Here is a 25,447-nt window from a genome sequence, read left to right on the forward strand (position 1 = left end):
TTCATTCTCACACTGCTATCAAGATACTGCCCAAGACTGGGTAATTTATAAAGGAAAGAGTTTTAATTGACTCACAGTTCCACATGGCTGGGGAGGCCTCAGGAAACTTACGATCATGGCAGAAGGCAAAGGGGAAACAAGGACCTTTTTTACTTGGTGGCAAGAGAGAAAAGTGCAAGCAGAGGATATGCCAGATGCTTATAAAATCATCAGATCTTGTGAGAACTCACTCACTATCACGAGAACAGCATGGGGGAACCACCCCCATGATCTAATCACCTCCCTCCCTCAACACGTGGAGATTACAGGTCCCTCCTTCAACATGTGGGGATTACAATTCAAGATGAAATTTGGGTGGGGACACAGAACCAAACCATATCATACATATATGATCAAATGTGCCTGGAAGACCCCTACCACAGCCTTGGAAAGACCTAAATAAGTGAGGGGCCCAAAGCTCCAGCTTCATTCACTCCACGACAAGCCCATCTCTGTATGTGAGCCTGGAAGAGGTAATCCCAACTGGCCCACCAGAAGGATTTCCTGCTCAGAGATTCACCATCTATTTAGATATATTTTTGCACACAGCTCAGAGCTCTTTAGCTTCTTTTTCTCAGAAAACCTGCACCTTGCTGGTGAGTACAACAGCAAAAGCTTATGATTAATTAGATTTTTAATTAATGCCTCACCACATAATTAAGAAGAAGCCCTTGGAGTAAAACCCTAACTAAATATTCTTCCTTTCATTAATTCTCTCTGCCTAATAGCAGAGGAAAAGATGAAACAAGGAGTGTGGTATGTGTTAGTTTTTATTCTCCCAAGAAGTTATAAAGAAAATGTCAGAATGGCGGAATTGGTTACAGTGTCTCCCTATAAAAAGTTCTCTTTTTGGTTCCCTTTCTCTGGGATTCTTTCTCATTTTAATTATTCAATTCATTTTAATCCAGCAACATTTACTGAGCAGCTACTATATGCTGGGCACTGTTATAGGCACTCTGGAGACTCAGAGGGTAACTACCTGTTTCTGCCCACCAGGGAATCCAAATCTTAGAGGGGCAGCAAGGTGCAAAGATAATTGGTACAAAAAGAGATAATGGAGGATAATGAAGAAATGACCATCAGTGCAGCTTGAAATGGACTCTGGTGACAGTTCCCCAGTAAGGATCCCAAAGCTGATTTGAATACTCACATGTCATCAGGGACCAGGCATGGTGGTAGAGATGTTACATTATCTTTAATTCTCACAATTTAGGGTAGAGGTCAATGAAGAGATGAGGACCTTGTCCATGATGCCTCCATCTAGCTCAATCCCCTCACAACATCCTTTTATAGCACCCATTATTTGCCTGTCATTGTATGCATTCTAGGCATAATAATTGTTCAATGCCTTCCCCAGGGTAGTCTCCATCAGAAAAGGGATTGTGTGTCTGCCTTGTTCACCACTGTATCACAGCACTTAGCACAGACTAGTATGAAGTAGAAATTCACTAACTATTTGGTGAATGAATGGAGGGAGGAGAGAGGGAGAAAGGGAGAAAGGGAGGGAGCAAAAAGGAGAAGGAAGGAAGCAAGGGAAGGAGGGAGGGATTATAAACACATCAAAGCCACGATTCTACCCTAGGTCTGACTCCCTTAAAAGTCCATAAGCTTTCTCCTCTACCACACTAACCTTCAGGATATTAGAGTGTGTGCACAAGCCTCAAGATGACTTCTGGGAAGGAAAATGCTCACCCATGTGTGATCTGTTTGGGAATGTTGAAAACCATTCTTCTTCCATGATTGTTGCCCCTTGTATATGCCAGTGGGAGCAAGCTGTCCAGGCCAGACAGAGCAGCACTCATAGCCTCTAGGGTTCCCACACTATCCATCCAGCCACTCCGATCTCCCAGTGCTAGGGGTGATTCAGTGCCCGTCTTCCCCTGCATGTGGCCTCCAGAGAGACACTGAGGCCCTGTATACCCAGCTGAATGTGGAAAAAAATCCTTGTCCTTTTTGTCTGGCCAAATCAAGATTGGCAATCCTCTGAAGAAACTTTTACTAATCAAACTAAGAAAGGAAACAAAAAAACAGTTTCCCAGGAGACTAAATGCTGATGAGCTCACTGAGAATATATGTTGCTAAGCCATACTTACCTGAACTGAGATTAATAGCACACCTTACAAGGTAAACTCCCAAATTTTCTCCCTTTACCCTGCCTATTTGGGATGGATGCTAAGGTAAAATATTCAGGTTTTTTTCCTCCAAAGTAGATGTGGTTTGATACATCTTTCCTATCCGGTGAGAGACCAAGTCTCTCTCAGAACCACTCCCTGGTCCCTCTGTTCACCCTAAACTCTCTTCTCTGGCCCTGAGCTAAGTCCCCTCATTTGCAACCAGGGCCAGCTTCATGGGCATTTGACCAGTGCAGTTGCAGAGAGCCCCATGCTCAGAAGGGCCTGGAGCTTGGGGTTTAATGCTCTACAGTCACTATATGAAAATTCTTAAAAATGCTATCTTTGAATTTTTATTGTGAAACTTAAGTTTAATGGGACAATGAAGAATACAAGAAAGAGGGTGGCTCAGAGGATTTGTTCACAAACCATCCAGCTTCCCAATGCCCCACCACCTCCCAGAGATGGGTGCCCGGCCACCTACTTCCTCTGGTACCCTGGGTCCCACCTGGACCAGAAGAGCAACAGCTGAATCTGGCCTCCGTATGGCTGCACCCACTCAGTGACCACTGTTGTCTTCTGGCCCAGCAGGAGTCTGGGCATTGATGTGGGAATGGTTGGGGGTCTGCATGTGTGCCCTGCGAAGTCTTGGGGCTGAGCATTGCAGTAGCCATCCCTGCCCCAGGTTGGCAGCATTACAATACATGCGTTGGGCAGGTGATTCTGCAGGATGAGCGTCTCACCTAGCCCTGATCCACGTTCCTACCATACATCTCATGTGGAGGTTGCAATACCCTTGGGGATCAACCTATCCACCGTGGGTGGAGGTGGCAGATCTGTGGGAAGGGGAGATGTCTGCCTCGACCTGCCTGTTCCTGGCCAGGGATGATGTGTTAGTCTGGTGGTGGCTGGGAGGGAGAACCTGGGCCAAGTGTTCCGAGTCAGGGGACAGGTAACTGACATTCAGTAACTGCCCTAATAGAAGTGTCCCTGTGCACAACACAATATTAAATGACAAAAAACAGAAACAAAAACATTACGACAGGTTGACAGAGAGACCTTGGAAGAAAAATGTCTTATATTTTAATACCTTTAACACATCTTTCATCCTGCTCTTTGAACAAGAGCATTTTTAGTTTGCACTGGATCCTACAAATTATGTAGCTAGTCCTGCCTGTAACACCCTTCCTGTCATGATACTTGATCCTTGGGGTGAAAAAACACCGCCCTATCTTGTCTCCAAGAAGTCTTCCCTATTGAGCTCCAGGCCAGTGTTTAGTGACCACGCGGCAGCCTCCATGACCCATCACACTTTGTGAGCTCTATGATGCTAAATTAACTCTAGGCATTGACCTTGTCCATGACAAGTCCACGGCTTGTTTTTCTCTTGTCTGTTGGATTTACCAGAACAAATGTCCTGGCCTGAAATGGTTATTAATTTAATTTCTACTCTTCAGAGAGAGGTAGCTTTTTCCCATATTCTTCTAAGCTGGAATCTTGGTTTGGTCATTCACGTGGCAGTACAGGCTTGTTTTGACTGACATCTATGTTCCGGAACCTGATTGCAATACATCGTCCCCTCTGTCTGCCAGAGGACTTTCCACCTCTTCATTTTTAAAGTCTCCTTTCCAGGATCTGCTCCCTGTCTTTTCTGAAAGAAGCCTCTAATGAGCTGCTCATTGGCAGAGCAGACATGATTGGCATTCCTTCAACCAATGAATGGCCAAGGCCTTCCTGTCTGGCTTAGCAGCTCCACCCCCTTCTCCAGCATCCTTTCCATCACTTCTTATCCTGGAATCCCTTCTCAGATCCCATCACCACAGGATTTAATAGTAAAGACATGGCTGGGCACAGTGGCTCATGCCTGTAACCCCAGCACTTTGGGAGGCCAAGGCAGGTGGGTCAGGAGTTTGAGACCAGCCTGATCAACATGGGGAAACCCCGTCTCTACTAAAAATACAAAAATTAGCTGAGTGTGGTGGAGGGTGCCTGTAATCCCAGCTACTCGGGAGGCTGAGGCAGGAGAATCACTTGAACCCGGGAAGCAAGGTTGCAGTGAGCCGAGATCGCGCCACTGCACACCAGCCTGGGCCACGGAGCAAGACTCTGTCTCAAAAAAAAAAAAAAAAAAATAGTAAAGACACTTCAATATGTGTTAACTATTATAGTTCTAATTTTCATGAAGAATAAGGAAATAAGATCACAACTAAATTAGAAGTAAAATTTAATTTCTTACACTGTTCTACAAATTACATGCATGTATATATTATACATATATAAATGTTATATACACATACATATAAAACATTTCTTATGCTATTATTATACCATGTATATACTGATTTAATAATTATAACAATTCTATGAAGTAGGTAGTATAATTCCCATTTTTCATAAGAGAAAAGTGGAGGCACAGAGCAATAAAATCACTTGTTTGAGGTCATAGAACTGGTAAATGGTAGAGCTAGGATTCAAACCCAGATCTAGTCATGCCCTTAATCAATACACTTTGAGGTAGAAGAGTTCAGAGGAGAAACAACAGAGCTAGCACAGGCAGGGAAGATGTCCTGGAAGGGGAGTGACCCAAACAAGACAGGGTAATAGATAGGCTTTAGAAAGAAGAGAGAGAGAATGCACAAGCTACTGAATCAAAAACTCTGGAGGTGGCCCAGCCATCTGTGTTTTAACAAGCCTTGATTCTGATGCATACTCAAGTTTGAGAGCCACTGAATTATTTGATGCACATCAAATGCTTAGAGAACTGTGCCTGGCACATACTAACTGCTCTATCAGTGTTAAATATTATTATTAGCTGTAGGGCCTACAGATCTGCATCTGTGATCTGACCCCACCCAGGTCCTGCCCTGCTCTCCTGAGACCCTTAGGGGTCTCCACCCTGACAGTGTGGACTGTCTGCTCTGAAGCACTTCTCTTCAGGCCTTCTGCAATCTCCCCTGACCAGTTTGCCCTGCACAGGGAGATTCTGACCCAGCTGCCTGCTAGGCCTGAAGTCCGCCCTGAAGCATCGCCTACTGGGTGAGGCCCACACCCTTCCCAGGTCTTGTCTTGGCAGAAGACGCCCTTCCTTGGAGCGAAGCTGGTGCTTGCCTAAGGCTTTGCGTGTGAAAATGCCTCTGGGTGCCTTAAACCATCCTCCCAGCCCTACAGAAGAACTCAGAGCCAGGACCACTGCCCCCAAAACTGTTCCTTCTTTATGCACCCAAAGAGGTTTTGCATAAACTAAATATAATAAGTGGATGTGTATTTTATTCTTTTAGCTATAGTAATCTCTCCTTATCTTTGGGGGATAAGTTCCAAGATTTCCAGTGGTTGCCTGAAACCACAGATAATACTGAACCCTATATATACTGTTTTTTTCCTATACATACATACATACAATAAAGTTAGTTTATAAATTAGGTACAGAAAGAGATTAACAACAATAGCTGATAATAAAATAGAAAAATTACAACATGTCAGCGTCACTACTCTTGTGCTTTGGGGCCATTGTTAAGTTAAATAAGGGTTACTTGAACACAGGCCCTCTCACACCAGGGTAGTTGATCTGATAACTGAGATGGCTGCTAATTGACTAACAGGTGGGTAGCATAGACAGCATGGATATGCTGGACAAAGCAATGACTCATTTCCCAGGCAGGAGGGAGAAGGATGGAGAGATATTTCAACATACTACTCAGAGCAGTGTGCAATTTAAAACTTAAGATGTTTATTTCCAGAATTTTCTATTTAATATTTTTGGACTGTGGTTGGTTGCAGGTAAATGGCCAACTTAATGTCTCCCCAAAACTTAATGTCTTCCCACATCTTCGGAAAACGAAACCACAAATAAAGGAGGACTACTGTATTGGGGAAGAGATTAAGTTGGGCCATTTTATCTACAGAGTCCATTGAGTTAGATATTGCTGACTACTTGAAACAGAAACTTTATTAACTGTTTCCGTTTAAAACGTGTGCAGCATCACTTTTCTGCAGGTGTGATTATGGCAACATTTTTTGGGCCTCATTTTTTGGGCCGCAGGCAACTAGGACCAATAGGAACTTGGCAATATCTAGAGACCCACTTCCTGGACCCTCCTGCTGGGGGCGGGGGGGCATCCCGAATGGGGTTTATTTAGAGCTTTCCAGAGACAAAATGCTGGAAGAACATACTAACCAACTTCAATCAGGGTTAGATGCAAGACCACCTTCACAGTCACCATTTTGAAACATTTAATCATTTTTGAACAAGGAGTGCTGCATTTTTAGCTCACAGGGCTCCACAAGTTACGTAGCTAAGATGGTCCTGCTAAAACATTGAGTTGGAGGTGGGGGAACAAAAGAATAAAGAAACGGAAATCAGAAAAACGGAAATCTTGCTAGTCAAGATCTCCATCAGCTTCTTCTAGGTCCTGAATTCTCAACTTTAACCTCAATGACCTTGCCTGGAGAGCACAGCCTTAATAGACCATGCTGCCATCTTGTAGTAGTTAAGAGTGCAAACTCAGGCTGGTTCGGTTCAAAAAGACTGACTGATCTGGTTCAAAACCTAAGTCTACAATGGATCAGCCCTGGCGACTCTGTCCAAGTTCCCCAACTGCTTTATGCCTCTATTTGCTCATCTATAAAGTGGCAAAACAAATCATGGGCACCTCTTCCCAAGCCCCAGAGGGATACTGTGAAACTTAATGAGGAAATGAGAACGGAGTGCTCAGCAGAGTGCACTCATGTAGTGAGTGCTTGTGAATATCAGCTTTAAATGTAAGGTTACACGTTTTACCATAAGGCCTTTGAATAGAGAGATTATGACAAGAACAGAAAACTTGGGTCACATTGTGAAAAAAGGCAGATGCTGATGACTTTCACTTTTTCATCCCAGAGAAGGACCTATGAGGAGTGACCTACTTCTTCTGACCTCCTATTGTTGCTGCTGGTTTAAATGTTTTGTTGCTGTTGCTGTTTTTTATTGTAAATCTGTAGTAATAGGTGCCTGAGTTTTTTATCTTACATTCAAAGGAAGCAGAATTTATACAAAAAAGGATGAGGATGGGTGGGGCTGTGGGGACAAGCTTTATAAAGGGAGCCAGAGGAGCCAGGCCCTGTCCAGACTTAGCTGTGCTTGTAAACAGGATCTGGTTCTTGCAAATGTGTCAATCTTGATAGTTTGCTTTTTTTTTTTTTTTTTTCTGTTCTAGAGAGTTGGAGAGAGGTTGGAGTGTTTATCTTTGTTTGCATCGCACATTTTCCAGGGGATAAGGATTTGCCTTCCCTGGACCAAGACGGCTGAGAGATCAGAGGGAGCAGAGCAGTTAGGGAAAATGGTGGGAGATTCTCATCTTCTCTCTCTATCACCACCAACCACCACCACCTCCTCCTCTGCGGCTGAAAGGAGAGAGAGATAGTCAGCCAGAAACGCACCTGAGGTCTTCTCTCTAGGGAGAAATTTCCTTAGCCCATTAAAGAAATATATATATTCACTGCCAGGCATAGTGGCTCACGCCTGTAATCCCAGCACTTTGGGAGGCCAAGGCGGGCAGATCACCTGAGGTCAGGAGTTTGAGACCAGTCTGGCCAACATGGTGAAACCCCACTTTTACTAAAAATACAAAATTAGCAGGGCATGGTGCCACATGCCTGTAATCCCAGCTACCTGGGAGGCTGAGGCAGGAGAATTGCTGGGCCCAGGAGGTGGAGGCTGCAGTGAGCCAAGATCACGCCACTGCACTCCAGCATGGGCAACAGAGGGAGACTCTGTCTCAAAAAAAAGAAAGAAAGAGAGAGAGAAAGAAAGAAAGAAAAAGAAAGAAAGAAAGAAAGAAAGAAAGAAAGAAAGAAAGAAAGAAAGAAAGAAAGAAAGAAAGAAAGAAACGAAGGAAGGAAGGAAGGAAGGAAGGAAGGAAGGAAGAAAGAAAGAAATTCTAAATAAAATTGTAAAATCCTTTAACTGTAGGTGGGAGGGAGGGATGAATTAGCAGATCACAGAGGACATTTAGGGCAGTGGAACTTTCTGTATGATACTGTAATTGTGGGTACATGCTATTACACATTAGTCAAAACCCATAGAATGTACTCCATCAAGAGTGGACCCCTGAAGAAAACTATGAACTGTGGGTGATAATGTGCCAATCTGGACTGATCAAGTGTAACAAATGTACCACTGTGATATGAAATGTCTGTATTTGGGGAGGTGGTTTACATGTGGGAACAAGGGTATATGAGAAATCTCTGTACTTTTTGCTCTACTTTACTGTGAATCTAAAATTGCTCTAAAAAAAGAAATTTTATTAATTAAAAAAATAATAATCTTTCCACTTTCCCCCATAGTAGGTCCTACTATTGGCCGAAAAAACACTTGGGTCAAGAGGCCATCTTGAAGGGTGTTGATGCTGCTCTCTCCCAGGAAGTCACCTAAAGAGTCAGGCTGATGAAGCTCCCAATGGGCTGGGCGGCCACACATTATGCTCCTTAATCACGTTATTCACGGTGAGACTCCAAGGATATTCATGTGGATGACATACTTAGTGCTGATACAATCTTGAGTGTTTTGGTGAGAACATTTTAAAAGGCACTGTAAAACTTTTTAGACATAAACATAGCCAGTTTCTTACGGCACCTAAACTGCTAAGTAGTACCTTGATAGTAGAGATTTCAAAAGTATTCACATTAAAACATCCAGGTGAACATTAATTGGTGCTAAAGGGAAAACAACCAGCTAACACCCTGATGCTGACAGCTAGAAATGTTGGTAATGCTGGGTGCTATCTATAGAAGATAAGTGACTCAGCGCCTGCCCGGCCAAATCCTGATTCATGACCCTCCTTCTCCAACTCCACCCTGTGGCCCCCAAAAGAAAAAAACTCAGAATTTCCCTGAGCAGTCCAACCAAGTAGGCCAACCCTTGGGGAAAAAATCATATCGATTCTGTCTCTAGCTGCCATAGCTGAACTTCCACTTCTTGAGGCAACCAGCCCCACTGGAGCTAATGGGTCTCCCCCATGAACCTAGACAGTTCCCTGAAACTGTGTGAAAGAAGGACCCAGCGAACACAAAGTCAGTTGAAGACGTCTGAGCCAAGTAGGAGAAAAAATGCATACAGGACCACACAGGCTCAGTTCCATGTTGAGAGTTGCATCTCTCATCAGCTTCCTTGATCCTTAACCCAAATCAGTGAACCTTACCAGGTTCATATTTTTTGCCTTATTTCATATTTTAATAACCACCATTGTATGAATACAGCACATACCTTATATATATGTCACAAACTTTATTTTCCATTTCTCAGCAATTAAAATCTCTGGCCTATGGCATTATATTGAGTGATGGACTTGGTAGCTTAGATGGTCATGGTATATGACAGACCTGAGTTCAAAACGTGGCTCTGCCATTTACCACCTATAATGACATTGGACAAACTCTTTATTTCTCTGACCTAAATTTGTACATCTTCCACTAACCAATGCCTCATATTGATTTTGTGGAAATTACATGAGGAAATGAATAAAAAGTGATGAACCCACTTAATATAGAGCATCAAAATACACAAAGCAAGAACTGATAGAACTAAAGATAAAGTAGACAAACCTGCTATTAGAGTTGGAAACTTCAACATTCCTCTGTCAGTAATTGATGATCCAGCCTGCAGAAAATCAGTAAGGACAGAATTGACCTGAACAGTACTATCAATCAACTTGATCTAATTAACATTTACAGAATATTCTGTCCAACAGCAGCAGGATACATATTCTTCTCAAGCTTACATGGAGCATGCAGTAAGATAGACCACATTCTGGGCCATAAAGAGATGAACATGATGCCCATCACATAGTAAGTGCTTGAAAACTTTTGGCTCGAAACATACTCACTCAAATTAGAAATGATACTAACCATTTCTCAAAATCCATTGAGACTGTTCTTGGCACTTGACTTGCATTAGCTCTGATCAGTGCTTACAAGGTAAATATTATTGTACCCATTTTCCCAAATTCAATGTTAATGAGTTAGCAATATCTATAAAGTAGTAGACTGTGGCACTGTTTCAATAAGCTTTATTTGGTAATGATAATATTAATAAGATTATTATTAAAATAAATACCTAAGACTTATTTACCATTTATCATGTGCCAGCCACTATTTTAAAGATACACAAATTAGTCATTTAATCTTCACAATAACTTTATAAATTTGGTGCTATTTTTATCCCTGATCTTACCAATGAGGAAACTGAGGCTCAGAGGGATTAATTAGCTAGTAATTGGCAGTGCTGGATTCCATTCCAGGCAATCTGGCTCCGGAGTCTGTGCACTTAATCTGACTAGAGGAAAACCAGAAGCATTATTTTGTTTCCTTTCATCACAGTACTGCTTTACTGGATGAAGATTTTATTCACAGGTTGGGGAAGAACAGATCTTTCCCTGGCCTTTTTGCTTCTGAAAGCCAAGATTCCTCAAGGACAGTTTCTCTTTATTTATTCTCAGACAGCTTTCTAACGTTTTCATTATTGCTTTTGAGCCAGTGTGTGGGTGTGTGTGTGTGTGTACTGCTATAGTGTGTGTGTGTACTGCTATAGAAAAAGTGGAAACTTAGAAAAATATAAAGAATAAGCCTATTACTTTATATCCCACTCATAATCACCTAATACTTTGGTGTGTCTCCTCCTTCTATGCATGTTTTTTTTTTCCAAAAGCTGGGGTCACGTACAGTATCACGTACTTTTAAAGCCAGACCTGAAATCCTGTGCCCATTCCTGATATACGTCCGTATTCACAGCATTTTGCTTACAGACACTTGCTTAGTTGGCATGGAGAACATTAGGAGTGAGTGAGGTTCCATTAGACCAACCCAAATTTTCCTACTCGTCTCCCTCCCTTTTCAACTGAGAGTGATTTCTATTTTTGCTCACTGTTAGCAGTGACATGTTTAATGGGAGCTGAATGACTGTGTCTTACAATCCAGAGGCAGAGCAAGCAGAATCCATCTAGAAAGAAACAGCAAAAAGGAAATCTGTTTAAGTCCAACCTCCCAACACTCATGGTACCCTCCTCCCCACCGCCTCTCCTTCAGAGCTTGGCACACATTGTGAACCTGTTTGCTAAAGTCTCACACTCCATTTCCCCTGATTTCCTACTTTGCCCCAGGTCCTTGGCTACACTAGAGCAAAGTTTACATTTACCAAGAGACAGGTTATAAAATGAAGAGCTCTTATATTTCATTTTGGGCATTTGTTTGGCATGGGATTACCTCCAAACCTTGTTTTTCCACAAACACCTAATGGAATCCCTAATTAATTACCCCACTGAAGCAAGAACAATGTAAGAAAGGTGTATTTAGATTCAGCAGATAATCAAATCAGATCAGATTAATTTTGCTTAGATTTCTTTTCATATAGCACTTAAGAGTCTAATTCTGGCCTCAAAGCAAGCCATAAAATAGGTCACTTCAACAAAGCTAAAAAAAAAACAACTAGGTTGTTACACACCACTTGTGTGACGTGATGTGAGTAGTAAAACACTGATCCAATTTCAAGCAGATTAGCGTCACGATTTTCAGCAAAATCAAACATTTCAGCACTTGGTCTACCATGGAAGGGCTTTGGCCACAACTCACTGCTGGCGGTGATGGTGGGCAGGTAGTCGCCTTCCTAGAAAATGCTAACTGATGACCCTAAGACCCACTCTTGTAAAATGGCAGCTAATTGCCAGGCATCCTGTTTGTGGTTCCCAGACTGTTTCACTTTGCTTAAAGTCGAGTCACCTAGCCAGAGTAATTGCATGGGGTACAGCCAAGCCAATGGAAAGGCTTGCATTTAAGAGACTGCCGCCACTCTGGCCAGCCCCAGCCCAGCCCCAGCCCTAGGACAGGGTTGGCCCCAGCCCCACCTTATGAAGCTACTAATTGTCTTCAGGGAGGGATCCACAGAATGCTATACTAAAATGTCCTGTTAGGGCTTGTCACTCCTGAGACTAAGCTGGCCACTGCTGGGGCTTGTCTCTTGAGGCTATAAGGGTGAAACTAATTGCAACAGCTGTGGCCTAATGTGTCCCTAAGCACCTTTTTCATCTGATGGTAATGACAACAATGGAGAAAATAATATTAATATATCTAAAATGCTCAAGGATGTTTCCCCAAGGTTCAGCTGGGTGTGGTTTTGACCTAATCATGCCAGGATCACATGAAAACCATGCTGGTTAATTTTTAAACATTAACAATGACAGTTGACGGGCACATAATGACGGTCAAGAATTATATGTGTTTCTGAGCATTTATTTACTTAATCTTGTAAAAATTAAGCCATGACTTCTGCAACTCCTGGTCAAAGCAGGTAACTCCTTAAACACAAGTTATCTGCTTTGACCTTAACATGGTACACTGAAGTGTTTCTGTGAGTTGTGTGTGTTTCTAGGGTTTTATTTAATGAATCCAATAATTTCATGTTTGTTTTAATGTTTGATCACTTATTGCAAAGTTTAAGAGTTTTACATTACATAAAAATAGCTGTAAGAACTCTATGAAACACAGAAAAAAAAATCCGCTGAGGCATTGGAGGAGACATTGAATGCATTCTGACTGAAATGCAAGTCTGCAAAATAGAAGGCAGAGAATTTTGAAAAGAGAATGGAATAACCAGAAATAATAAGAGCAAAAATGAGAGGATTCTGAATAAACAGAAATATGAAATATTAATAATTCCCAAGATGTAATCAGTGAGAAAGAATATAGCATAAGCAAAGTCTTTTATAAACAGGAGCCAGCTATCACACAGGTGCCAAACAAAAACATTAAAATTTGACATAATGAAAATGTTTCACTTGTTAAGTTTAACCTAAAGTGGCCGCTTTGTAAATTTGGCCTAAAGATGTCTCTGTACATAGTGAACTGTAACCTAACTGGATGTGTAGACAGATTATAACCTACTCTTGTGCCAACCACTGAATTTCAGCCAATCAAAGGTGGCCAACTGTTCAAATTGTGTTCAAGTAAGGCAAATGCCGACCTGTAACTAATCTGGCTGTTTCTGTACCTCACTTCCATTTTCTGTACATCACTGTCCTTTTTCTGTTCATAAATCTTCAACCACAAGGTAGCACTGGAATCTCTATGAACTTATTCTGGTTTGGGGGCTGCCCAATTCATGAATCATTCTTTGCTCAATTAAATTCTTTAAATTTGATTTGTCTGAGGTTTTTCTTTTAACACACTCAATCCATTGTGTGTAAGAGACAAGCCAGGCACCCACCAATCCCTTTTCCTTTTCCTCCTGGACACACAACTAGACTACATTTCCCAGACTTCCTTGCAGTTAGCTTTAGCCTTGTGCCTAAGTTCTGGTAATGGGATGTGAGTCAGAAGCCATGTTCACCAACTCCACGCCTGGCCAGGTGCCTCTCATGCAATCCGCCATGTCTTTTCTCTCTTTTCTCATCTACTAGCTAAATGCTGAGAATCCAGCACAGGACATCGAGGCTTAAGAGTATGGTGGAGGCCAGGTGCAGTGGCTCACACCTGTTAATCCCAGCACTTAGGGAGGCCGAGGCGGGCGGATCACCTGAGGTCAGGAGTTTAAAACCAGCCTGGCCAACGTGGTGAAAACTTGTCTCTACTAAAAATACAAAAATTTAGCCGACCATGTTGGTGGGTCCCTGTAATCCCAGCTACTCGGGAGGCTGAGGTGGGAGAATCACCTGAACCCGGGAGGCAGAGGTTGCAGTGAGCCGAGATCACTCCCAATCCAGCCTGGGCAACAAGAGCAAAACTCTGTCTCAAAAAAGTGGAGCTGCTAGGTAAAGGAGAAGACCCTCTGCCATGTTGGGCTGCAAGGTGAACAAGAGATAACTACTGGGCCAAGCCACTGAGATATGGGGCTAATACACACTGAGGAGTGATCTCTTAGATTGAAAGTACAAAACACATCCAAAGCAAATTGATAGGCTATGTACACCAGAGCAGAACTCTGTTACCATTGATGGTACAAGATTGCTTCACCTCTTATATTTATTCAGGGACAAATTTAAGTTGTTCTTTCAAAGATTTCATTATTAGACCCTCTAACATCTTGGACTTGAAAAGTAAAAGAGTCTTTATGATGTTTAGAATAAACTATTATAAACAAACATGTCATCATATTATGAATAACAGTTACATATAGTAAACACAGTTATAGTGTTTATTAAAGTCCAAAGAAAACATTTTATCTAATATCATGTAAGACAAAAGCACTAAATTTTATTGTACATCATCTCCTCTCAAACCTCTACACTTTCTCCTATGGGAATTTTCTGACTATCCATGACTTCAATTACAATCTATGTGTTGGCGACACTCAGATCTACATCTGCAGTCCAGATCTGTATCTCTAACCCAGATTTTTCTCAAGATGTGAACCATGTATCCAGTTGCTTCCTGGGAATTTTCACTTGGGTGCCCAACATAACAGGAATCCAAATGCATAAGTCATTGAGCTACAAAGGACTAGTAGAAATTACCTTTATTGGATACTGCAGATTATCTCCTTAGTATTAATTTCCCTTCACTTTTGCATTTTCTTCCTTCCAAAGAGAACACAGATTTAGTTCATGTACGTATGCCTGTCCAGCCAACAATGTCCCTAGGGGAAGCTGACCCCACTCTCAACTCCAGGGGTGATCTGTTTAGGCTAAGGATAGTGTATTTGGTTCAGGACTGAACCAAATGTGCCAATGACAGTTGTAGAGGTGTCTGCTGGAAGGGCTCTGGGAAAAGTTTCCTTACTCCTTAGAAAGAACTGCAAGAAAAGACAGGAAAGAGGGACCCGTGAAAGTGGGGAGGGGAAGCAACAAGGAAAAGCAGGCATAGAGTACAGCCCAGAGATTCAGTGCACGTGTTCTTATGCTAGATTGCCTGGGTTTGAGTCTACCACTTACAAATTATGTACCTTCAGCAAATTACTTAGTTTTTCAATGTCTCAGTTTTTTTCATTTGTAAAATGAGTTTTGAGGGAGAAAGCAAATGAGTTAATGTATGCAATGTAAACTCACTTTGTAAGCACCATATGACTCTTGCTAATTATTATGTTGCTCTGAATGTTATTTGCTTACAACTGCTAGCATCATCTTGCTATAAGCCTGAGGATTACATAAACTCCAAGGATGCAAGAAAATTTGAAGCAACGTTCTTAAAAAATCCACTGAAGCAAAAAAAAGACAAAAAGAAAAGAAAGAACCTGAGTCTTCAGTGACGTGGCTGTCAGGATCATTCAACCCTCTACCCTGCTATGCAGCCTATCATATAGGATTAGAAACTCCCTTACTGTTCAAGCCTTATTGTTTGGATTAAGTTTTCTGTTACTTGCAGCCAAATGCATCAACTTGACACATTAAAACTAGTATAGGGCTGTCAAACTTTCTGAAACCATGGAATCTTTTTTTTAAAAATTATTAATAACATGAGTACAAAACTGAATTTTTCCTATTAAAGAATGAAAACATTTTAGATAAGGTTAAAGTCCTTTCTGATTAACCATCTCCAATTCTCTTCCACTTCTTTTCCCATCCCCAGAGGTAACCACAGTGTACATCTTTTGTATGTGTTCTTTTATAATTTTTAATTTACTTATATAGATACCTGTATCCAAGGAAAATACATAGCATTGTTTGTATGTGTTAATGTAAGTGGTTTTATATTGTTGTCAAGTTGCTTCTTCAGTCAACAATGCATTTTACAGAGGTAGTTATATTAGTGTATTGATCAACTTTGTTTTTTTGTAACTGTTACAAAGTATTTCAAAGTGTTAATGTTCAACAGCTTATTTAGCCAACCACCAACTGATGGGCTATTATGTTTTTTCAGTTTTATCTTATCTTTTTGTTTGTTTGTTTTTGTTTTGTTTTGTTTTGTTTGAGATGGAGTCTCGCTCTGCTGCCCAGGTTGGAGTGCAATAGCACAATCTCGGCTCACTGCAACCACTGCCTCCCAGATTCAAGCAATTTTCCTATCTCAGGTGTCCCACCTGTAGCTGGGACTACAGGTGTGCACCACCATGCCTGGCTAATTTTTTGTATTTTTGGTAGAGACAAGGTTTCACCATGTTGGCCAGGCTGGTCTTGAACTTCTGACCTCAAGTGATCCTCCCCACTTGGCCTCCCAAAGTGCTGGGATTACAGGCATGAGCCACCATGCTCAGCCATATCTTTATGTTTTTTAATCCAATCTGACTGTATCTGATTTTCAATGCAGTTGTGTATCTTTTTTAAAATATATTTTCTCCCAATTATATGGCCTTGGTATGAGAAGAGGAGAGATACAGCAGGCACTCAATTCACCATCTTGAAACCAGAAGTTGTGTCAACCATGAAATCTTTGTATATTTAAATGTTTTAAGTTGTAATAATATGTGTGTGTATTAAAATGGTGCTAGAATATGCCAAAGTAAATGAATTATTCATGAAGCTATCCAGATAAGAACATTGGGGTGATAGCCTTGGAGGTTATAATAAGCTTTTCTCTTTTTTACAAAGATTTAATTTAAGGGTTAATAAAACAAACTGCTAATTTCATTGACCATTAATGAAATTAAACCACTAATGAAGTAAAACTATTCATCTAATTTACTAAACTTCATTCAAGTAAACTTACTAAAGTTGAAAAAAGTTTATTAAATTCAAACTGATGACATTAGGTTATTTCTGAACTCAGGTTCTATTTTCTTGTGTACTATCAAATAGCATTCTTATATTCATTTGTTACTAAGTATACCCAAGTATAAGAAAAGCAATGATTAACATTTGTTTATCTTTTCATAAATTCATTTATCTAATTTACTATTTATTAGTAAATGATGAATAGTAAATTATTCATCTAATTTACTGAATTCAAGTTTAGTAAATTACTTCATTCAAGTTTAGTAAATTACTTCAATTTAGTAAATTCAGTAAATTCATCTAATTTACTAAACTTCATTCAAGTTTAGTAAATTTACTTGAATGAAGTTTAGTAAATTAGATGAATAGTTTACTGTTCATCATTTACTAATGAATAGTAAATTAGATAAATGAATTTACCAAAAGATAAATAAATGTTAATCATTGCTTTTCCTATACTTGGATAGACTTAGTAACAAATCTACTAATAATGAATATAAGAGTGCTATTTGACAATACACAAGAAAATAGAACCTAAGTTCGGAGATAACCTAATCTCATCAATTTGAACCATGAAAATAATTCAGCAATTTTACAAAATTTTCAAGGCCTAGATGTAATTTGGTAAAAACCTCCAAGCACCCACAGCTTGTACAAAACAGTTAGGAAACTCACTCTCAGTTTTAATGATTTTCAAACTATTTTTAGCAGGGTCTCTGTGGCTCCTACAGTGACTTTGGATCCACTTGGGAAGATAAGGAATGGAAAAGAGAAGAAATGTGGCTTCAGCCATGCCCTCACCTCAACCAAACAACTTCACTTTTCATGAGTTCTATATAAGGTTTCACTTGAAAAACTAATTCAGCTACCAAAAAAAAAAAAAAAGAGAGAGATGATCTCTTCTACCATTTCTATCTCCAGTAAAGCTAATCCTAAATCCTTCACAGGCATGTAACATGTATCCTCTTTCAAATGGCTTCAGAAAAGGGAATTTCTTTCACATCCCAGAGATGCCCATATCTTGATTAGGAAATTCTTCAGTGTTTCCAGCCCAGTTCCTTTAAACTCAGCTTTCTCCGGTCATGCATCAATTTCATAGCAACCCTCATGTATTCGAGGATGATTATTTGGCTGCCCCTCAGCCTTCCCTGCTTCAGGCCAAATCAATCCTACTTCTTTTAATCCCTCTGTACAGATTCTACTTCCCAACATTTTTTGATCATCTCTGTAGGGTCCTTTTCTCTCTGAAACTTCTCCAAATTTCTTATATCTCTCTCCAATTACTGAAGCAAAAACCACATACCATAAAGTTGAGCACAATGGAAAAGAAAAGTCATCCTTCCACATAGCTCCTTTAGGCTTTAATTTGATTCTTCTCCTGCCCTTCAAGATCACTTTGATGATGGTGGTGAATTCAAGATGGCAACAAACTCTTTGACACTTCCCATCAAGAGATATGGTTAATTTCACCTGCTCTTGAATCATGGCTGGCCTGTGACCAACACAGAATGGCAGAAGTAATACTATGCAAGGTTTGGCCTTCACCTTTAACAGGACCGGCAACTTCCACTTTGACTTCTTAGAACACTTGCTCTGGCAGAGGCCAGCCAGCATGTAAAAAATCAGACCACCCTGAGATCTCCATGCTGTAAGAAAGCCCAAGCAAGCCATGTGGAGAGGCCACTATGAAAAGTGATGATCCACCAGCTCTCAGGTCTTCCAGCCATGTCAATCTTCAGAATCATGGGAGAATACTGAATGCTATGTTATACCACTATGTTTTCAGGTGGTTTATTATACAAAATAACAAGAATGATGGGCCTTTTTGTTTTTCAGCTTTATGATTTGTTTCCTTTCCCCCTTCCAGAGATCTTCCTGGACATTGGCCTTAAGGGCCTTAAAACTAAATGGGCGCAGCCTAAGGGTTCTACCATGAATTAACCCTATCTTATCTACCAACAAAAGTGATGATTTCCCCTGCTTGCCTTCTAGTTTTTTTGCTTTGTGTCTTTTAAAAAATCATTTTACAAGAATATCTCAACAAATAGTGCCCATCAATGAGAATTTCTCTTGTATATATATATTCTGCTTTCCTTAAAACAGTGTTTCTAAGATGGCCAAATAGGAACAGCTCCAGTCTACAGCTCCCAGCATGAGTGACGCAGAAGATGGGTGATTTCTGCATTTCCAACTGAGGTACCGGGTTCATCTCACTGGAGCTTGTCAGACAGTGGGTGCAGGACAGTGGGTGCAGCGCACCAAGCATGAGCTGAAGCAGGGCAAGGCATTGCCTCACCCAGGAAGCACAAGGGATCAGGGAAATCCCTTTCATAGCCAAGCAAAGCTGTGACAGATGGCAGCTGGAAAATTGGGTCTCTCCCACCCTAATACTGTGCTTTTCCAATGGTCTTAGCAAACAGCACACCAGGAGATTATATCCCACGCCTGGCTCAGAGGGTCCTGTGCCCATGGAGCCTCACTCATTGCTAGCACAGCAGTCTGAGATCAAACTGCAGGGTGGCAGCCAGGCTGGGGGAGGGGCGCCCACCATTGCTGAGGCTTGAGTAGGTAAACAAAGCAGCCAGGAAGCTCGAACTGGGTGGAACCCACCACAGATCAAGGAGGCCTGCCTGCCTCTGTAGACTCCACCTCTGGGGGCAGGGCATAGCCCAGCAAAAGGCAGCAGAAACCTCTGCAGACTTAAATGTCCCTGTCTGACAGCTTTGAAGAGAGTAGTGGTTCTCCCAGCATGGAGTTTGAGATCTGAGAACAGACAGACTGCCCCCTCAAGTGGGTCCCTGACCCCCGAGTAGCCTATCTGGGAGGCACCCCCTAGTAGGGGCAGACTGACACCTCACATGGCCAGGTACCCCTCTGAGATGAAACCTCCAGAGGAACAATCAGACAGCAACATTTGCTGTTCAGCAATATTCGCTGTTCTACAGCCTCCGCTGCTGATACCCAGGCAAACAGGGTCTGGAGTGGACCTCCAGCAAATGCCAACAGACCTGCAGCTGAGGGTCCTGACTGTTAGAAGGAAAACTAACAAACAGAAAGGACATCCACACCAAAACCCCATCTGTACGTCACCATCACCAAAGACCAAAGGTAGGTAAAACCACAAAGATGGAGAAAATACAGAACAGAAAAACTGAAAATTCTAAAAATCAGAGCACCTCTCCTCTTCCAAAGGAACACAGCTCCTCACCAGCAACAGAACAAAGCTGGACAGAGAATGACTTTGAAGAGTTGAGATAAGAAGGCTTCAGACAATAAAACTTCTATGAGCTAAAGGGGAAAGTTTGAACCCATTGCAAAGATGGGTTAAAAACCTTGAAAAAAGATTAGATGAAAGGCTAACTAGAATAACCAATGCAGAGAAGTCCTTAAAGGTCCTGATGGAGCTGAAAACCACCACACAAGAACTACGTGACGAATGCACAAGCTTCAGTAGCCGATTTGATCAACTGGAAGAAAGGGTATCAGTGATGGAAGATCAAATGAATGAAATTAAGCGAGAAGAGAAGTTTAGAGAAAAAAGAATAAAAAGAAATGAACAAAGCCTCCAAGAAATATGGGACTATGTGAAAAGACCAAATCTACGTCTGATTGGTGTACCTGAAAGTGACGGGGAGAATGGAACCAAGTTGGAAAACACTCTGCAAGATATTATCCAGGAGAACTTCCCCAATCTAGCAAGGCAAGCCAACATTCAAATTTGGGAAATACAGGGAACACCACAAAGATACTCCTCGAGAAGAGCAACTCCAAGACACATAATTGTCAGATTCACCAAAGTTGAAACGAAGGAAAAAATGTTAAGGGCAGCCAGAGAGAAAGCTTGGGTTACCCACAAAGGGAAGCCCATCAGACTAACAGCTGATCTCTCAGCAGAAACTCTACAAGCCAGAAGAGAGTGGGGGCCAATATTCAACATTCTTAAAGAAAAGAATTTTCAACCCAGAATTTCATATCCAGCCAAATTAAGCTTCATAAGTGAAGGAGAAATAAAATACTTTTCAGACAAGCAAATGCTGAGAGATTTTGCGACCACCAGGCCTGCCCTACAAGAGCTCCTGAAGGAAGCACTGAACATGGAAAGGAACAACCGGTATCAGCCACTGCAAAAACATGCCAAATTGTAAAGACCATCGAGGCTAGGAAGAAACTGCATCAACTGACGAGCAAAATAAAAAGCTAACATCATAATGACAGGATCAAATTCACACATGACAATATTAACCTTAAATGTAAATGGGCTAAATGCTCCAATTAAAAGACACAGACTGGCAAATTGGATAAAGACTCAAGACCCATCAGTGTGCTGTATTCAGGAAACCCATCTCACATGCAGAGACACACATAGGCTCAAAATAAAGGGATGGAGGAAGATCTACCAAGCAAACGGAAAACAAAAAAAGGCAGGGGTTGCAATCCTAGTATCTGATAAAACAGACTTTAAACCAACGAAGATCAAAAGAGACAAAGAAGGCCATTACATAATGGTAAAGGGATCAATTCAACAAAAAGAGCTAACTATCCTAAATATGTATGCACCCAATACAGGAGCACCCAGATTCATAAAGCAAGTCCTTAGAGACCTACAAAGAGACTTAGACTCCCACACAATAATAATGGGAGACTTTAAAACCCCACTGTCAACATTAGACAGATCAACGAGACAGAAAATTAACAAGGATATCCAGGAATGGAACTCAGCTCTGCACCAAGCAGAACTAATAGACATCTACAGAACTCTCCACTTCAAATCAACAGAATGTACATTCTTCTCAGCACCACACCACACGTATTCCAAAATTGACCACATAGTTGTAAGTAAAGCACTCCTCAGCAAACATAAAAGAACGGAAATTATAACAAACTGTCTCTCAGACCACAGTGCAATCAAACTAGAACTCAGGATTAAGAAACTCCCTCAAAACCGCTCAACTACATGGAAACTGAACAACCTGCTCCTGAATGACTACTGGGTACATAACGAAATGAAGGCAGAAATAAAGATGTTCTTTGAAACCAACAAGAACAAAGACACAACATACCAAAATCTCTGGGACACATTCAAAGCAGTGTGTAGAGGGAAATTTGTAGCACTAAATGCCCACAAGAGAAAGCAGGAAAGATCTAAAACTGACACTCTAATATCACAATTAAAAGAACTAGAGAAGTAAGAGCAAACACATTCAAAAGCTAGCAGAAGGCAAGAAATAACTAAGATCAGAGCAAAACTGAAGGAAATAGAGACACAAAAAACCCTTCAAAAAATCAATGAATCCAGGAGCTGGTTTTTTGAAAAGATCAACAAAATTGATAGACCGCTAGCAAGACTAATAAAGAAGAAAAGAGAGAAGAATCAAATAGAAGCAATAAAAAACGATAAAGGGGATATCACCACCGATCCCACAGAAATACAAACTACCATCAGAGAATACTATAAACACCTCTACACAAATAAACTAGAAAATCTAGAAGAAATGCATAAATTCCTTGACACATACACCCTCCCAAGACTAAACCAGGAAGAAGTTGAATCTCTGAATAGACCAATAACAGGCTCTGAAATTGAGGCAATAATTAATAGCTTACCAACCAAAAAAAATCCAGGACCAGATGGATTCACAGCCGAATTCTACCAGAGGTACAAGGAGGAGCTGGTACCATTCCTTCTGAAACTATACCAATCAATAGAAAAAGAGGGAATCCTCCCTAACTCATTTCATGAGGCCAGCATCATCCTGATACCAAAACCTGGCAGAGACACAACAAAAAAAGAGAATTTTAGACCAATATCCCTGATGAACAACAACGCAAAAATCCTCAGTAAAATACTGGCAAACCGAATCCAGCAGCACATCAAAAAGCTTATCCACCATGATCAAGTGGGCTGCATCCCCGGGATGCAAGGCTGGTTCAACATATGCAAATCAATAAACGTAATCCAGCATATAAACCACATGATTATCTCAATAGATGCAGAAAAGGCCTTCAACAAAATTCAACAGCCCTTCATGCTAAAAGCTCTCAATAAATTAGGTATTGATGGGATGTATCTCAAAATAATAAGAGCTATCTATGACAAACCCACAGCCAATATCATACTGAACGGGCAAAAACTGGAAGCATTCCCTTTGAAAACTGGCACAAGACAGGGATGCCCTCTCTCACCACTCCTATTCAACATAATGTTGGAAGTTCTGGCCAGGGCAATCAGGCAAGAGAAAGAAATCAAGGGTATTCGATTAGGAAAAGAGGAAGTCAAATTGTCCATGTTTGCAGATGACATGATTGTATATCTAGAAAACCCCATCGTCTCAGCCCAAAATCTCCTTAAGCTGATAAGCAACGTCAGCAAAGTCTCAGGATACAAAATCAATGTGCAAAAATCACAAGCATTCTTATACACCAATAACAGACAGAAAGCCAAATCATGAGTGAACTCCCATTCACAATTGCTTCAAAGAGAATAAAATACCTAGGAATCCAACTTACAAGGGATGTGAAGGACCTCTTCAAGGAGAACTACAAACCACTGCTCAAGGAAATAAAAGAGGACACAAACAAATGGAAGAACATTCCATGCTCATGGATACGAAGAATCAATATTGTGAAAATGGCCATACTGCCCAAGGTAATTATAGATTCAATGCCATCCCCATCAAGCTACCAATGGCTTTCTTCACAGAATTGGAAAAAACTACTTTAAAGTTCATATGGAACCAAAAAAGAGCCTGCATTGCCAAGTCAGTCCTAAGCCAAAAGAACAAAGCTGGAGGCATCATGCTACCTGGCTTCAAACTATACTACAAGGCTACAGTAACCAAAACAGCATGGTACTGGTACCAAAACAGAGATATAGATCAATGGAACAGAACAGAGCCCTCAGAAATAATACCACACATCTACAACCATCTGATCTTTGACAAACCTGACTAAAACAAGAAATGGGGAAAGGATTCCCTATTTAATAAATGGTGCTGGGAAAACTGGCTAGCCATATGTAGAAAGCTGAAACTGGATCCCTTCCTTACACCTTATACAAAAATTAATTCAAGATGGATTAAAGACTTAAATGTTAGACCTAAAACCATAAAAACCCTAGAAGAAAACCTAGGCAATACCATTCAGGACATAGGCATGGGCAAGGACTTCAGGTCTAAAATACCAAAAGCAATGGCAACAAAAGCCAAAACTGACAAATGGGATCTAATGAAACTAAAGAGTTTCTGCACAGCAAAAGAAACTATCATCAGAGTGAACAGGCAACCTACAGAATGGGAGAAAATTTTTGCAATCTACTCATCTGACAAAGGGCTAATATCCAGAATCTACAAAGAACTCAAACAAATTTACAAGGAAAAAAAACGAACAACCTCATCAAAAAGTGGGCAAAGGATATGAACAGACACTTCTCAAAAGAAGACATTTATGCAGCCAAAAGACACAGGAAAAAATGCTCATCATCACTGGCCATCAGAGAAATGCAAATCAAAACCACAATGAGATACCATCTCACACCAGTTAGAATGGCGATCATTAAAAAGTCAGGAAACAACAGGTGCTGGTGAGGATGTGGAGAAATAGGAACACTTTTACACTGTTGGTGGGACTGTAAACTAGTTCAACCATTGTGGAAGTCAGTGTGGCGATTCCTCAGGGATCTAGAACTAGAAATACCATTTGACCCAGCCATCCCATTACTGGGCATATACCCAAAGGAATATAAATCATGCTGCTATAAAGACACATGCACACGTATGTTTACTGTGGCACTACTCACAATAGCAAAGACTTGGAACCAACCCAAATATCCAACAATGATAGACTGGATTAAGAAAATGTGGCACATATACACCATGGAATACCATGCAGCCATAAAAAAGGATGAGTTCATGTCCTTTGTAGGGACATGGATGAAGCTGGAAACCATCATTCTCAGCAAACTATTGCAAGGACAAAAAACCAAACACCGCATGTTCTCACTCATGGGTGGGAATTGAACAATGAGAACACTTGGACACAGGAAGGGGAATATCACACACCAGGGCCTGTTGTGGGGTGGGGGGAGGGGGGAGGGATAGCATTAGGAGATATACCTAATGTAAATGACGAGTTAATGGGTACAGCACACCAACATGGCACATACATACATATGTAACAAACCCACACGCTGTGCACATGTACCATAGAACTTAAAGTATAATACAAAATATATATATATATATAAAATAAAAAAAGAACAGTGAGAGAAAGGGTAAATAAACATGATACATCCACAAGATAACATATTTAAAAAAAAAAAAACAGAAAAACAGTGTTTCTGTCTTCCAATTATAGCTTATTTCCCAAAGCTGACCAAGTTCTCTGATGTAGATGAAGTTACAAAGTCTAGCACATTTTTTAAGTAGAGCAACATGCTTGTACTGTTCGATATTCACAAGGATTTTTAATTCTATGAAGTAGATCTATAACTTAAGGGCTTTCCTGAGTCATAAAGGAAATTATAGCTGGGGAATGATGTTGCCAGTTTAAAACCCAGGTGTTTTAATTAATTCACAGGTTAGAAGATAGTATCAACAACAGGGAATGTGGGCAGTTTCTTTGAACTGAGTTCATTTAAACTACACATTTGTAGAGAATCATTCATTTGTGCAAGGAGGTATAATCATCCTT

Source organism: Pongo pygmaeus, chromosome 3 (genome assembly GCF_028885625.2).
Source record: "Pongo pygmaeus isolate AG05252 chromosome 3, NHGRI_mPonPyg2-v2.0_pri, whole genome shotgun sequence".
Taxonomy (NCBI): Eukaryota; Metazoa; Chordata; class Mammalia; order Primates; family Hominidae; genus Pongo; species Pongo pygmaeus.